Below are 14,903 nucleotides of genomic sequence, written 5' to 3' on the forward strand. Positions count from 1 at the left end.
TACTTTGACTGCAATAAAGCTTAATTTTAACCAGCAGAAGTTTCAGGGAAAAAATAAAAATAAAGAGAACTTGTTGACATGAAGCATGTGGAGTCACTCATTTAGTATTCTGTAAGGGCTATAAATCTGTCTGGAAATGAGGCACAAAATGCATCATAAAAATGTGTAATCAAAACTATAACATCAGTTTCAAATTTATAGTAGGCAACTTATGGAGAGCATTACATGTCTAAACTTCAAATCAAATGTTCTTCAGCTGTAAATTTCAGCAAGCAATTGTATAAAATTCTGTTCTCTTCTCTCCCTTTATTTGAGAACAAGTCCAAGAATAAAGCAAACAAAAACCCACCATATTTTCTATAAATTTGGTATTAACAGGAACAACAGGGAAAAATATATGATCTGAAAAAACAACACAAACCTGCCACAGAAAGTGAGTTGCAGTAGAAAACATCACTGATTTAAACTTCGTGGATAAGTTTCATTCAATAACGTAACAGAACTCATCCTCTCCAATGATGATTTGATTCACTCAACTGATGTACGTCTTTGTTTTGCTTATTACCTTAAAATATTATTCTGCCCTCACAGTACCCCCACTATGATTATCTTGTTGGTGTTAGCTTCTTTTTTTCCTCTCCCAAAAGACTACTTTCGTGTTTCTGGGAACAAAAGCCAGCTGGGGAGGATGGGGAAGGGACACAGATATGGGCTATCTACTCAAGTTTTGCTGTGCCTGGTGAGTAAGGGGAAACACTAACCAAATTAGATCATTAAATTACTCTCTAAAACCTAGTATAAATCTTTCTTTTGGTTTTAAAATTGTGCCGAGGCAGCAGTAGTCACGATCCTTCTAAACTGCATGGGGTCAGAGCCTTATCTCATCTAAATTTCTCTGCACCGTAAAGCAGCCAACAAATTACCCAGCACAAATATACAGGAGCTCTGGTAGTCTGCAATAATTACTCAAGAAAAGGTTACAGCAAACTTTGCAGGAAAGATTCTCCTACCCACAGAAGAAACACCATAGATGAGTAATGTCTAAAACAAACAAAAGGTCCATCTTTTTCTGTTGATATCTTTTGTAGCTGGACTTCTTGATATTTGTATGGTAATTCTTGAAACAATTAAAAGTGAACCACAGTCCTTACATCCAGTATTTGGGGACATTCATAGCAGGTATACATGGCTATGGTACCATTTAATCTAAATGTTCATTGTAATATATCTGGGATGCTCTTTGACTTTTCCTTGTTTCTGGCTCACAGGGAGATGTGTTGTGCAATCTTTCATATGCAGTTATGATCGGTTGCATTTCTGCCAGTTATAGTGGAAAAGTTTTAGCAAGAAGTTCCTTGGCTAGACACTAAACACACTCAAAAATGAATTTCAAGGTTTTGCTAAGGCTCAGCATTCACTATTAGAAACAGCTGATGTGTCCTAGATAACAGTGAATCAAAGCAGACTGCTGACACTTTCCTTTACCTGAACTTCCTGGGACTGTCTCACCACATGTTTCTTTGCTGGGGTTACCATCTATTTGCCCCTGTTCCCTGGAAGACTACAAGCGAAGCCTGGCTTTGTTTGAGTAGGAGTATTTCTTTACATTGACAACTAATTTGTAGTTTATAGCCTGACGTTATCCTAGGAATGAGTTTATGGTCCCATAGCCCTCATATGGTAGCATCTTCCAAGCAAGGAGAAATACTTTTTATCATCTAATCATCATGTCAAAATTAGGTTTGCAAGCCAAAGGGTAACACAGAAGCCTCCACCAGACCTCATAAAAACTCTGAGCAAGCTAAATCTATGGCCAAAAACAAATATCCATATGAATCAGACAACCAAAAACCTGCCAAAGTCTGAACAGTTATGAACATTTGACATATGAAATAAGTTCTGAATAGCTCCAGAATAAACCGGACTGTGCTGCCACTGGGCCATCCAGATAACTGATGAGCAATCCAAGAGGAGAAATCTGGAATTTATAGCTGTGTAGTAAGTCATTTGCAACCCCTGAGTAAGTGGGGTGGTGTGTAGCTGTGGTAGCTCAGGAGCTGTGTGATCCCAGGACTCACTTTGATGCCCACAGTGCCTTCCTGGACAAGGGGAAGAGACACCTTCATCCCTTGCTGAGCTGCACTAACAGGCATCTCAGTCTGGATACAGAGACAAAGATTTCCCAGCCTTCATCCACCTCCAGCTGCATATGGGAGAAAACAAGGCAGTTTCCCAGAGCCTCTTCTATCCATGACAGTGGAAAAACCTAGGCAGAAGAGAGACAAATGGCCTCATAATCCATTGCACAGTACAGACGGTTACTCTGAGACAGGCCTTACAAAGAATCTGGCATAATGAGCCAGGGCAATAACAAGTTTCGCTCTTCTTTGCAAGGCCCAGGAAATATTAGAAGAAAGTGAGGTTGAAGCACAGAAGAAGTGGCTGGTAGAGCACAGGAACACAAGCAAAAGGCAGATGCAGGGGGGGAAAAAAATCACCCACCAAATAATCTGTTATCTTAAATCATAGTGTATCTTCTTTTATAGACTTATTACATTATCCCGTTATCTGCTCTTCACACCCTATCACTCACTTTCCACAGATTTATGTGATGCATTTTCTCCTCTTTTGTGACACAGTCCTTTGGCATGTGGGCTGGCAGGACAGCAAATATTGATCTCTGAGCAACTCCCAATTCTAGCACATAATGTCCCGCGCTGCAGTCCAAGGCTCCGGCTGCCTCTTCTGCTCCACTTTATCACTGATGTCTTGGCTGCATCCTCTACTTTTTTTCCTCTGCCTTTTTTTTTTTTTCGTACTTTTTGTACTTTCATCTTTTTTTTTTTTTTTTTTCAGAGCTCTCCTCCAGAAGTCTGTTGAAATAAATAATCGCCCTACTGAAACGTCAGCTGGAGTAGCAGTGAACACGGAGCTGAGATTTATATGAGCTGATTACTCAGACAGTTGTTCGGGATGGAGACTATTAACCTTCAGAGCCTGCCAGTTGATTTTAAGTGAGCCTCTGTCTAATCTATTTATACAATCCCTCTCACTGTAACACCTTTACACGTAAATGTTGTCAACTGATTCACCAACAGGCACAAGGAGGTGGTGCAGAGAACAGCAACTAGAGCAGTGAATTTGGGCTTGAGCTCTTCACTGCTTTCACCACCTCCCAATGCCTCAGTTTCCTTCCAGAATGTCTGAACACACTTGGGACTGAACTTTGTAGAATTCAGGCCTGGTTGACACTTTACAATAACTTGTTCCGTTCTATAGGAACTCAGCACAAAGGCAGGAAGTGTTTCAGCACTTCACATCCAGATTTTGAAACGGATCTATATTCAGAATATTTTTAAGTGCCCCAATGAGAGCAAAGTCTTTTCAGTTCACCCCACCTTCACAATTAACCATCAGAACCTGCTGCATGGGGACTGCATGGACCCTTCATCTGCAGCAAACACAAGGGAGCAAACCCACCAGTGAAAAATAGGAGGGAAAGACGCCTGCTGTCATCACTTCTTAAGGTATTTCCATGTGCTTCAGGACCCCTGGCATGTTGGCGTAGGTTCTGGGAAAACTGACACTTACTGTATTCATTTGGGGTTTTTGTTTGTTTGGTTAGTTTTATTTCATTCTGTTTTCCTTTGCAGAGGGTCTTCCTTGCCTTTAAAAGAAAATAATTAAAAAATGGGAGCTAATACTTCCCCATGGAAAAGACACCATCCTGTAAGAATACAAAACTTACTAGAGTTTAAAAATGAATTACTTTTAAGCTATTCATTTGAGGGCTGGTACTTCTCTTGTTACCCTTGAAGCTGGAAACAGCAGACTCAGAAAATTCAGAGAAGAGGCAGGAGGAATAATTACTTCAGCAGCATTCTCCCAGAAGATTATCGCAAAGCCAGGTTACCTTTTCCCTTCTCCTTTCTCAATACAAAGTGCTGGAGGCCTCTTCAAAAGAGAGGATGTTTGCAGGAGAAAAGCAAGAGGAGAAAAGTTTAAGTAAACAGAAGTTATTGCTTTGCTGGGATGTGGCCGTGGGCTCTGCTGTTTTCCTTTGCAGAGGCTGGGCATTCACCCACCACCTGGCCGAGCTGTGACACGTGCCAGAGAAGGAGCACCCCTTACAATGGCATTCCCCAAAGACCTGTCATTTGTCTGTTCCCACTTCATAGCACGCAGTTCCTTGAGGTATCTCGATTTTGAATGGGAGATGCCATGGGGTTGTTCAGTGCAGGACTCTGAAGGAAAGCCTCATATTTGCAATTCCCTCTGCATGAAGTAAAAGGCATCAAGACTAACTCTGGCCCGAGCTTGGCTCTTTGCCTGTGGAAAACATAACAGTATGCAATGTTCCTCATGCCAGTGGATAGCCCAATAGCTATTTAATTACTGTTTATGGTAACTGAATCACAATAGAGAATTCAATAGCACATTTTTAGGTTTTTATCTCATAGTCAATACATTCCTTTCCTATATTCTGGGTGGGATGCTGCATTCAGGAATATACTGGTTCAGAAGCACTTACAATTATGTCTAAGGGTAGTCACGACATACTTGCTCAGTCCCCAGCGAATTCTACCCAAGATTCTCTCAAACAATTTTGGTTAGTTCGAAGGGCCAATTGGACCAGAAGTACCTTGTAACTCCAAGCTTTTTTAAAGAGCCCACAAGAAGCACCCGCAATGTGGTAACAACCAGTTGGAGATCAGCAGAAAAAGGATTTCAGAAAAGTCATGGAAAGCATGACAGCTTTTCAAAATTAAGACATGTATGTGAAGCCTTGGTGGGGCTGGTGTAAAGAAGCTGTGGGGCAGAATCTGAAGCTCTGTCCTACTGCAGTTGACCATCAAAGCCTGCACATGACAGGTTTGTTGGCAGCATGTCAGACACCAAGGGCTCTACATTAACCACCCCTCTTCTCTTAACACTCATCCTTTTGACTGGACTCACCTCTTCTGGTTTTAAAATCATCAGTCCTTGTTTTAATTAATAACAGCCACCTATAGCACAAACTGTCCACCTGCCTCTCAGACTGAAGTGAAAAACCATTAATAACCAAAACACAGGACACATAAAAACTCTCAAACAATGAAACAAAAGCCTAGGAAATACCTTGATACTTTCGTCCCAGGGAATGCTGACTTTCATTTCTATTCATTTCTTTAACATCTGGTATGAGTTGCTGGGGAATGATGCTCCATTCAGCCTTGGACTCCTTCCACCTTGTGGATTCAGTAACAGAGTCAAGACACCTGTACCTAAAGGCAAAGCCATCCAAGTCTAATCGGATATGCTGCCTCAGAGACATTATTCTTTTCAGATGAGAAGTAATTTTTAGGCCCTCACTATACTGGAAAGACAATACTGTACTTTGGGCAAGAACTGGGATATTAATTTCTGGCACAGTCTAAAGTCAGGACATTTTTGCTCTCCTAAAATTCCCCCACCCCGAGTTTACAGTTGGTGGTATTAATCTTTATTCCCCCACCAAAAATCACAAACTGAATTTCTGTTGCCTTGCCAGCATCGTCTGGCCATACAGCCCCAGCCCACAGTTACAATGATGAAGGAATGTGCTGCAATGCGGTGCCTTGCCAAGCCTGAGGTAGGATTATTCTGGCTTTTCCACGCCTTTAAGAACTGCTGTATTTTGCTACCTACCCCGCTTTCCTGATGAAGACAGCTCTGCGGTGGACAGGAGGACACAAGCCCCCCTCAAAGAGGTTGCCAAAAAGGGGATGTGTTGCATCTCAGCTGCTGGGGTGATGGCACTGATCTCTGGAGGAGGCAGGATGGCACTGACAGGCCACTGTGCACATTGGCACAGCTGTAAAACTCTGCACATTTTTGCAGCCGCTGTTCTGGGAGTGACCCCGGGCTGTCTGCTTACTAGCTCAGTTGCTGACTGTTGCCCAAAAAGTGTCATTGCTGTATAAATAATGGAGACTTGCACAAAGGAGACAGGCATCCTCTGTGTTACTGGTCTTTTTGCTCCCAAAAAATAAACTCCAGTGCAGGATTATCACAGGTGACCATCCAGGAGATTATAACACGGGAAACAAATGCAGACGGTATCTGGGGTTCAGCCCTGCTGGGAGTTTTGAAGCTAGCGGTGGTGAGTAGAGAAGAGACTTAACACAATAATGACAGCTCAGGTCATGGAGCAACTGTAATGGAGGAGCTCTGGCCACAGCCCTAGACAGGTGGGATCACGAGCTGACACTGCCAGAGTGGTGTATTTTACTAATGCACTATTATCACAGCATAAATAACGGTGCAAAGAGAAAACAGCTTCATTTATAACTGTCAAAAGTGACGCTCTAAATCTCAGCCTCTCTCCAAATAAAACCTCTTGATGCCACTGCTAAGATATATGCTCTCCACTGTAGGCTTTGTCTAATGGACAGCCCGGAGTGCACTCAAATCCCACTTGTGCCAAGCTCACAAAGCGTGTCTTCCCAGTCTGGGCATTGGACCACCCAGGCCAAAATGCAAAAACCGTCTCAGGTAGATCTGAACACCTACAGGCATGAGCAAACATGCCTGTAAGAGTTCAGTGCAATAGATGGAGCTATTTATCACAGGCAAAGGCCAGAAACAAATGAAGTGACCTGTAAAACCAAACACTTTTGTGGCTCTTATTGAAAGCACACAGGATATTCATGTTCCAGGACTCAACACAATGGCTGTGTCTAGCCGGACATGCCTTTAAGTGATTGAACTCAAGCTCTGTCTGGGCAAGGTATCAAACTCCACAAATCTCTATCCAAACCTCACACCTGATGGCACATTGAGCCAGTCCAGACAATATTCTGGAGTTTATGTTCCACTTCTTCAGCCCCCTCAATCCCTGCAGTGCGCTGCCAGCCAGCTTGCCTTCCTTCAGAGAGAGCAGGAGAGATCAAATGGATATTAAGCACTTCAAAAAACAAAGGTCTGCAAAAAATCAGACTTTCAGCTTTGGTGTGAAGCTTGGACTGAGAAGGTATTAAGCCAACAAGCACCTTCAAGCACCATCTACAAGAGATACAGCAATGTGGGTTCAGAGGGACTTCTGGTAAGACCAAATCTCCACTGAAAACAGGACTAACTTCTAAACTGTATCAGGTAGCTCAGGGTCTTGTCTGGCCTAATCTTGAAGATCTCTGAAGATGTGGTTTCACAGCCTCTTTGAGACCACCTCTCATTTCTGAGGTGGTCTCAAATTCCACCATTTTTCATACAGACATGGCATGATCAGCTCCTGATGACTTTTGGTCCCCCTAGACATCACTTTGACATGTCCATACTGGCCTCTGTGCCAGTACAGAATTAGACTAAAACTCAAAGTGAGGCATTGAATGGTTTGAGTCCAACATTAAAATTTCAAACAGGGGTTGCTTTTGTCATAGCAAGTCTTTTGGGGTTTTCTTTTTCCAAGTTATTGAAGAGTTAGGATTGCTAACTTGTGGCAGTAAAACATGAAGGCTGCAAGTCAACTGAAACATCACTGCATTTGTCATGGACAAGGGACTTTAAGATGAAAGGTGGAAAACAGGATATTTTCCTGTTTCCTGTCCCATTCACCTCCGAAATATAAAGGAAAAGTTGAAGTCCTCATTCAGAAATTTATATTAAATGAGCAAAAGTTGCTTCTGAGCAACCTGCTCTCATTGACCTTTCTTTGAGCAGAGATCTCCAACCTCAACTACTGCATGTAGTTTCAGTGGAAATTAAAATAATTTCTCATGTTCTTTTGAATACAACTATATTTAAACATGCATTTAAGTACATTCCCCAAATTCATTATTAGTGGGCAGGTTGTTGATAAAACCATGCATTAAAGAAATTTTGACTATCAGATTTTTTACAACTAAGACTAGTCTGGAAATTAATTTAGTGTCTTTACTATTTTCCTGCATGAGTTCCCAACTGCTATATTTACCAGGGTGGATTTTGCAGGAGCAATGATGATTTACAGTTTCTGAGGAGCTGATTTCGCTGTTACGCTCATATGCTCGTGTTGTCGCCCCACCAAAGCCACACACCGTCTTTAATTGATTTATTGCACTGACCTCTGAAACTGCAATTCCTCTGGATTCTTTCTAAAGCCTACAGATAAACAACATAAAACAAGGAGAAAAAATAGCAAAAGTAAGAAGGGAATGGAAGAACAGCTTGTAATCTTATTATGGTGGCTTCCAACAGTTTACAATAGCAAATACTCAATATTCTAATATGCGTTACTTTCATAACTTTGGTAGTAATTACACAGCTTGATGTGAAACTCCAATGAGCCATTCTTGGTGTCCTGGCACAGCCAATTCACAGAGGAAAACCTTGTGTTTTTTCTCAGCAAAGTAAGCTTTTGAAATGTATGCAATGTTAAGCATGACATCAAGTGCTGCAAGGAGGAGAAGGCTGCGGGAAGGGTAGCATCGACATGCATATGGATGATAAAAGGGAGAGAGGACCAGAGACTGGGAAGCTTTGGGGTCTGAACGTAACTGCATATGCTGCACAGGCAGTGGTATTGCACCGGGGGACATCAGCTGCCCCATATTCTGAACCGAACATCCCACTAGTCCCACTTTTAGGTTAATTACAGACAGGAAATGCAAATATTCCCTGAACCCAAATTCTTCTGCAACACTGCTTATCTGCCATGAGCTATCTGATTAGAGACAAGAAGAAAAGGAGATGTTCTGCAAACCAAAGGCCAAGCTTCTCAGTCTTCTGAGAACTGTCATAAAGGACAACAAGGCAACAGCCTGCCCCTGAAGATAATCATGTCCTATAACTATGACAAAGAACTGGGAATAACGCTGGCAGCAGAACAGACAGTCCCTTCCTGGGGACAAAAGCCAGAACACACTGATTTATGGCATGAGGAGGAGGGAATTATTTTTTTTAACCAAGCCAATCTGAATCATCATACTTAAGTTCTGAAGTTAAGCAAGAACTTAAAAATAAAGACCAGATCCCATGTCCTCCCTCAGTTCTGCTGCAGTCACTTGAACAGGATTTTATTTGAACAAGGATGCTTGATGTTATGTCTACTCTGAAAAGAAAAAAATGTTTTTATTTCAGTTTGGTCAACCCCAATGAGCTAACTCAGGTTAAAATAGAGGTGAAAAGACAACAAGAACACAAGAACATATGGACTGGTTCAGATCAAAGGGCTGGTGATGCTCAGGGAGGAGCATATAAGCATGGGAAATAGTGACTAATTCCCATACTATATTCAGCCCTTAGAAGCCCACAGCTTTAGAAATTTCTGAAGTCAAAGGTCTCAATCAAGATGTTTAATGGGCCAGTACTCACAAGATAGGTCAGCTTCAAAATATCCCACAGAAATAAGCTCCTCAATCAGGTTATGGATTCTGGGACAAATTATTGCCTCTCAGTCGATTTAAACCTGCTGTGTGAGCACCCCAGTTTCTTCAGTTGTGAGCAACACACAAGAAGTGATCTGGGTTATAAGCTCAGCTTGAACTCAAAACTCTAAACGGAATGACAGTCCATGGTTGTTTTTTTTTCTCTTCATCCTTATTTTCATTAACATTAATATGAATTGACTAACTGATATTTTTCAATTTGTGTATGTGCTTAAGCATATCTTAAGTTAAAAAAATAGATCAGAACATGGGAACAAACCAAGCCAGAGATCCAAGCACACTCCAGGCTTAAGGGAAGCACAAGCTTGTACTTGAAATCAAGGAGAAAAAAAAATAGAAATACTTCAGATTTTTGAGAACAGCTTATTAGTACATGAATCTAGATACTTTTTATTCTAGCTCAAGACTACCTGATTGCAACAAGGATATATGACTGATTTTTTTTTTTTCCTATGGCTCCAGGTAGCAAACATTCCTTCATTTTTCTTTTTCTCCTTTTTCTTTTTAAAGTACTTTTGGCAAATCATATTTTCCTCTGGCTTCTCACACTGTATTTTGTATATGAAGGCTAAGGACATGCCTGGCTACATGCAGGGGTCACCATCCAGGTTACAGATTAGGAAATAGTACAGTTTGTCAACATTTGGCCTAGACAAACTTTTAAAATATAAATACAGATGGTTTTATTTAAAAGAGAAAAAGTCCAAATTCTAATAAAGGTTGAAGGTTGTTTTCTTTCCAATCACTTTTTTTTTCCCCTGAATGTTTGGTACATTGTGTTCCATTGTTATCAAATTTAATCACAATTATATAATAAAATGTAATTAGGAAATGGAAATAGAAATTGAGAATCCATTGGTTTTGTGGTTTTTCTCAAGACATTCCTAGCCCAAAATTCATATATGTCAAGTATTTCTGGGAGCATATTCCTAAGTGAGAAGGGAATACAAGCACAAGAAGGGTGGAATATAGGAGATAACTCATCTAATTACTACTTCTGTGGACCAAATTCCCTTCATACCAATAACCTAACATACAACTTTTGATAAAATGAATGATCCAGCACTTGAACTTCAGGACATCAGTTTAACGTGTATCTGTGGTCTGACACTTTCAGTGACCTCTGGATGCTACCACCTTAAAAATACCATATGAAAACTTCATGCCCTAGGGCTAATAATCCAATAAACCCACATCTTGTCATTTCTTCCTGTTTTGGTAAAGTTTTTCATCAAAAACTTTAACTATGTAACAAAAGCAAAGGGTTTCGTTTGCTATGTGAAGCACAGAGTAGACGATAACCCTGGTTTGAATAAAATAAAAACAGCACTATTTCTCTAAAAACAGCACACTGAGAAACACAGAATCAACACTGCAAAGAAAAGGTCTGGGTTAAGACCACTGTTTTATCAAGCAAGGTGAAAAAAATCCAACATTCCTTAGCTAAGGGCTAGATAATGTTCACAGCAGGACACCAGCGAGTGCGGAGCAGAAACAAAGTTTTGGAGATTTATTTCCCTGGGAACCTCACTGCGACTCTCTCCGCATGACATTTGGATAAGCTAACATGGGGAAATCTGGTGGCAACAAAACCACTGCAACGTGAATGTGAACCTAATTAAAACATCCTGCTCGGTTTTATCAGTGCGAGGTCAGGTCCATGGGCTACCCCCCAGGAACCTGGTGTAGTTAGAAATGGCACTTGTGACTTGGGTAAAGAAACAAAGATGTGAACTTGCAAAGCCTGAGTTTGTATCGCAGTAGGAAGGTTTACAAGAACTTTACCAGCCAGGATTCAATTCCAAATTTTCTTGGAAAACTGGTGAGATGGGACAAGATGAAGAAGATCAGATTCCACAAAGACAAGAGCAAAGGATCGTACTTCGAAAGGAGAAACAAAGTGTGAATGAGGAACAGGTGGCAAGGGCTGTCCATGGCTGCAGACAACCCAGGAGCAAGATGGACTCCAAGAGTCCCTGGGACAAAGCTGCTTGAGATAAACCCAACATCCCATGTAGGGCTACAGTAATAGTGCTGCTGCAAGACTCAAGGATTACTGCATCCTGCTCATTGCTGCTGGCTTTCAAACACAACTATTTTTCATCAAACTCAACCATTCAGGGGTGGGAAAGATGGCGTGAATAACTTGGAAGAAGTGAGAAGAGAATGGCCAGAAAAAAAATTACTTTGGAAAACAGAGTATGAACAAGAATTTGTCTAAGCTAGAAAAGCAGCAACAGGACATAGGAAAAGTGTGTTCACAGCTTGGGACATAAACATTCTTATCAAGAAAATAGGAACCAGCAGATCTCCAAGACCACAGCCAGGAGCACATGAAGCAATCGGCTTTGCAATGGACAATAGTGAAGCTGGATACAATGAAACATGGCCAGTCCCAAGGATATGTGGGGCTGGGCTCACCGAAGATGCTCCAGCACAACTTTTAAAGGCAAGACAGGTGTGTCCAAGATAACGCAGGTATACCTGCTCAGGACAGGATGCCATGGACCTTGGCAAGAATCCGGGACCAAATGTCATTCTGCTGCCCTCTCCTGCCAAAATCCTATTGCTGGAATTTCTCAGGATGAGAACCTTGAACACATCTTCAGGCTTCGACACCACATGGAACTGGTGCTTTGTTAGAAATCCCCCCAGCCTCCTTTATTCCCCACCTCCCCCAACTTTGCGTCAAACATCCCGAACAAGCAGTAAATATATATATATTAACAACATGTTAGCTTAGTCATCTGCCCCACAGAAATGCTGTAAACATTTCAGTTTGGCACAGCTGCAAAGACACACTAACCACAAGTAAAGCGCGGGCTGTTTTGCCAGGAGGACACTGTTTGCTTTCAATGCCATTTTTGTTGTGAGCCCATAATAACTACGATACCTGTCCCCTGGGAGCAGTAGCAATTGACTCGAATAAGCAACGAGCTACGTTTTGAGTTCTCTGTCATCAGCATGCAAGGCTGGTTTGCATTAAGCATAATGCACAGTCTGAGCACATCAAGCAGCGTGAAGCCCGAGTGATACTTTTATGGCCAGATTCTGATTACATTGTGGTTTTGATCATCTGTAGAATTCTGAGACATTTATTTTTCAGAAAATTAAGAGAAAAGTGGATCAGAAGTGGGAGGAGACAGCACTAATTAATCTGTAGCTGAAATGTCAAAGGCAAAAACTTGTGTCCTGCTAATGCACAAAGGAGTCTCGGGGCTTGCAATTCAGCTGTGATTGTGCAATCCAATCTGGAAAGAGTTATTTATATAAAAAGAAAAAAAAGTCACAGATCTAGTAGATGTGTTTGCTGCAACAAATGCCATAAGGCAGCGTTACAACCCTGCAGCACACCATGGAAACGGGCAGAAGAGGCAAGTGAGAGGCAAGTGGAGACTGCCTTCTTCATGCCCTGACCTATGGCACATCTTGCTAGCATACTTGAGGAGTGTGGTGGCATTAGGGTCACATTTGCACCCTTGTTATCTGAATAGAGACAAACTACACCACCAAGGAAAGAGCCACAACTCCCCTGAAGCCTCAGCAACCTGTAAAATTTCCTGTGCACCGGTGCAAATTTCATCAGAAAAATGCAGGTTTTGTCCCCTGCTGTATCTGTGCTTTGCAGGAGCCAAATTCTTGCAACACCTGTGCTCCTACAGTGCCAGGCAAACCTCAGGGGACATACCAAGCTCCCAGCACAGCAAAGGCTTCGCTTTTCTAAATGGGATGCAAACAATCGAGGTTTGATTACATGACACATAACTGCATTGGGCAATTTTTCCTGAAGCAATCTATCCCCCAATCCGGATGGGAGGTGCTGTAAAAACTGACAGGAGTTGGAGCTAGCAAATTGTGCCAGAGATCTGGGAGACTGTAGAAAATCTTCCCAAAGCTTTTGGCTCCGTGTGCAGCTGCAGCACAGAAGGCAAACAGGATGTCAGTTGCACTGATAGAGGAATGTAATACAATTGAGAAGATTTGGTTATTATTATATAAGGAAATAAGATCTTGTGCAGACTATGATTTGGTCAAGAAATGATATGGGAAATAAATATCAGTTCTCCAGGTTTAGGGCAGGAGAAACATTCAGGACAATGGTCTTATTCTCATTGCTAATAGACTGGTAGATGGACCAGCTATAACATTCAAGAGAATGATGCTTTGTGTCTGGCTGCTTTGTCTTGCTGCCAAATGGAAAAAACACTTCCAAGCAAGCTCTCAGCAAGTTTCCCACCTTCTGCCAGCGTGGCTCTGCAGCCACACACCAGCCTCACCAGCACTGCCAGAGCCTGCTGTGGCATGCGGCGCTGCACAGTGCCTCAACTTGGAGAAGAATTCAACACTACACTACCAGAAATAGACTCAAGGAGAACCTCAAAAAAATAAATAAAAGGAAGAAGCTACCTCTTGGCATAAGGTAATGCTCAGAGTCACCTCTGGCGACGTGACCTCAGGCAACTTGGGTTTCCATTTGTAGGTGTCACTCAAGGGACACTATCCCAAAGACCTCTGAAGCTACAAACCATGGCTTGGATTTCACTCTGAGCTATATTTCACGCTTTGCAAAACGTAACCCAAATATTTTGCAAACGACTTCAGCAACTCACCAATGAAAGAGAGAAAAAAGAACAAAACACAACTGTTATTAAATACAGCAAACAGCATAAGGCTGCTTAACGAAAGAGATGACTGCTACCCAGTCCGCCTTTGGTGAGGTCACAACCAGAATGAGCTTGTTGATATACCTTCAAAAATAGATTTAAAAAATAAACATACTCACATTCGTGAAAATACAGTTTTGGACAGATGTCAGCTTTGCTGGGTCATCCACACAAAATGATTTGCCAACCAAGGCTCTGACAATTTTTCCTAAAAACACATTTAAATCTATACAGCAATACTAAAGGCAGAACAGCTATTAGACTTGGTTACTGAGAAGGAGAGCAGTAATGATGGCACCTGGTGATACCAAATCCCACTTCTCAGAGAGGAGGACAGGAGCTAGAGGGGCCCATGGCCTCCCTTCAGACCCTTTATCTCTCCTGGTGCTCCTCACACAGCCACCTCTAATCACTGGTGGCTGCAATTAACACCAATTAAAACTGGCTTAACCTCTTTGTTCCTTCCCAAACCCAGACTTTCCTAACTTCAATTAAGAAATGACATCTTTAGGACAACAATTCAGGCGGTCCTGTTAAAAACAAAACAAAAAAAGAGAGAGAGAGAGAGAGAGAGGTCTCATCTAAAGAAACGAGCTGTGCTCATTCTCTGGTCTCTCACAACCACTTCTTGTTTTCCAGTATTTTCAGGAAAAAGAACAAAGCAGAAACTAACTGTTTGTGATTTCTGAAATTATCCCACGTGCTCCGAGTTTGCAAAAGACCAGACCAGATTTCTACCAGAGAAAAACTCAGCAAACGGGAGAGAGATCTGAAGGAGACTTGAAAGTGGTAGTACAGAGAAAATAAATAAATTAAGGAGATTTATTTTGGTCTTTTTTTTTTTTTTTTTTTCAAG

General features: G+C 41.7%; 2 long non-coding RNA genes across 2 annotated transcripts; both read right to left on the reverse strand.

Moving 5' to 3' along the window:
- Nucleotides 1-291: 291 nt before the first annotated feature.
- On the reverse strand, nucleotides 292-14,393 carry LOC311443626. The gene is made up of 2 exons (XR_014697365.1): nucleotides 14,167-14,393; nucleotides 292-2,266 (listed from the first exon to the last, which is right to left on the reverse strand). It is a non-coding gene; the product is annotated as an uncharacterized lncRNA (long non-coding RNA).
- On the reverse strand, nucleotides 2,624-8,039 carry LOC311443627. The gene is made up of 4 exons (XR_014697366.1): nucleotides 7,931-8,039; nucleotides 6,786-6,886; nucleotides 5,119-5,264; nucleotides 2,624-4,329 (listed from the first exon to the last, which is right to left on the reverse strand). It is a non-coding gene; the product is annotated as an uncharacterized lncRNA (long non-coding RNA).
- Nucleotides 14,394-14,903: the final 510 nt, after the last annotated feature.

The sequence above is a fragment of the Aythya ferina genome (assembly GCF_964211825.1).
Source record: "Aythya ferina genome assembly, chromosome: 12".
Taxonomy (NCBI): Eukaryota; Metazoa; Chordata; class Aves; order Anseriformes; family Anatidae; genus Aythya; species Aythya ferina.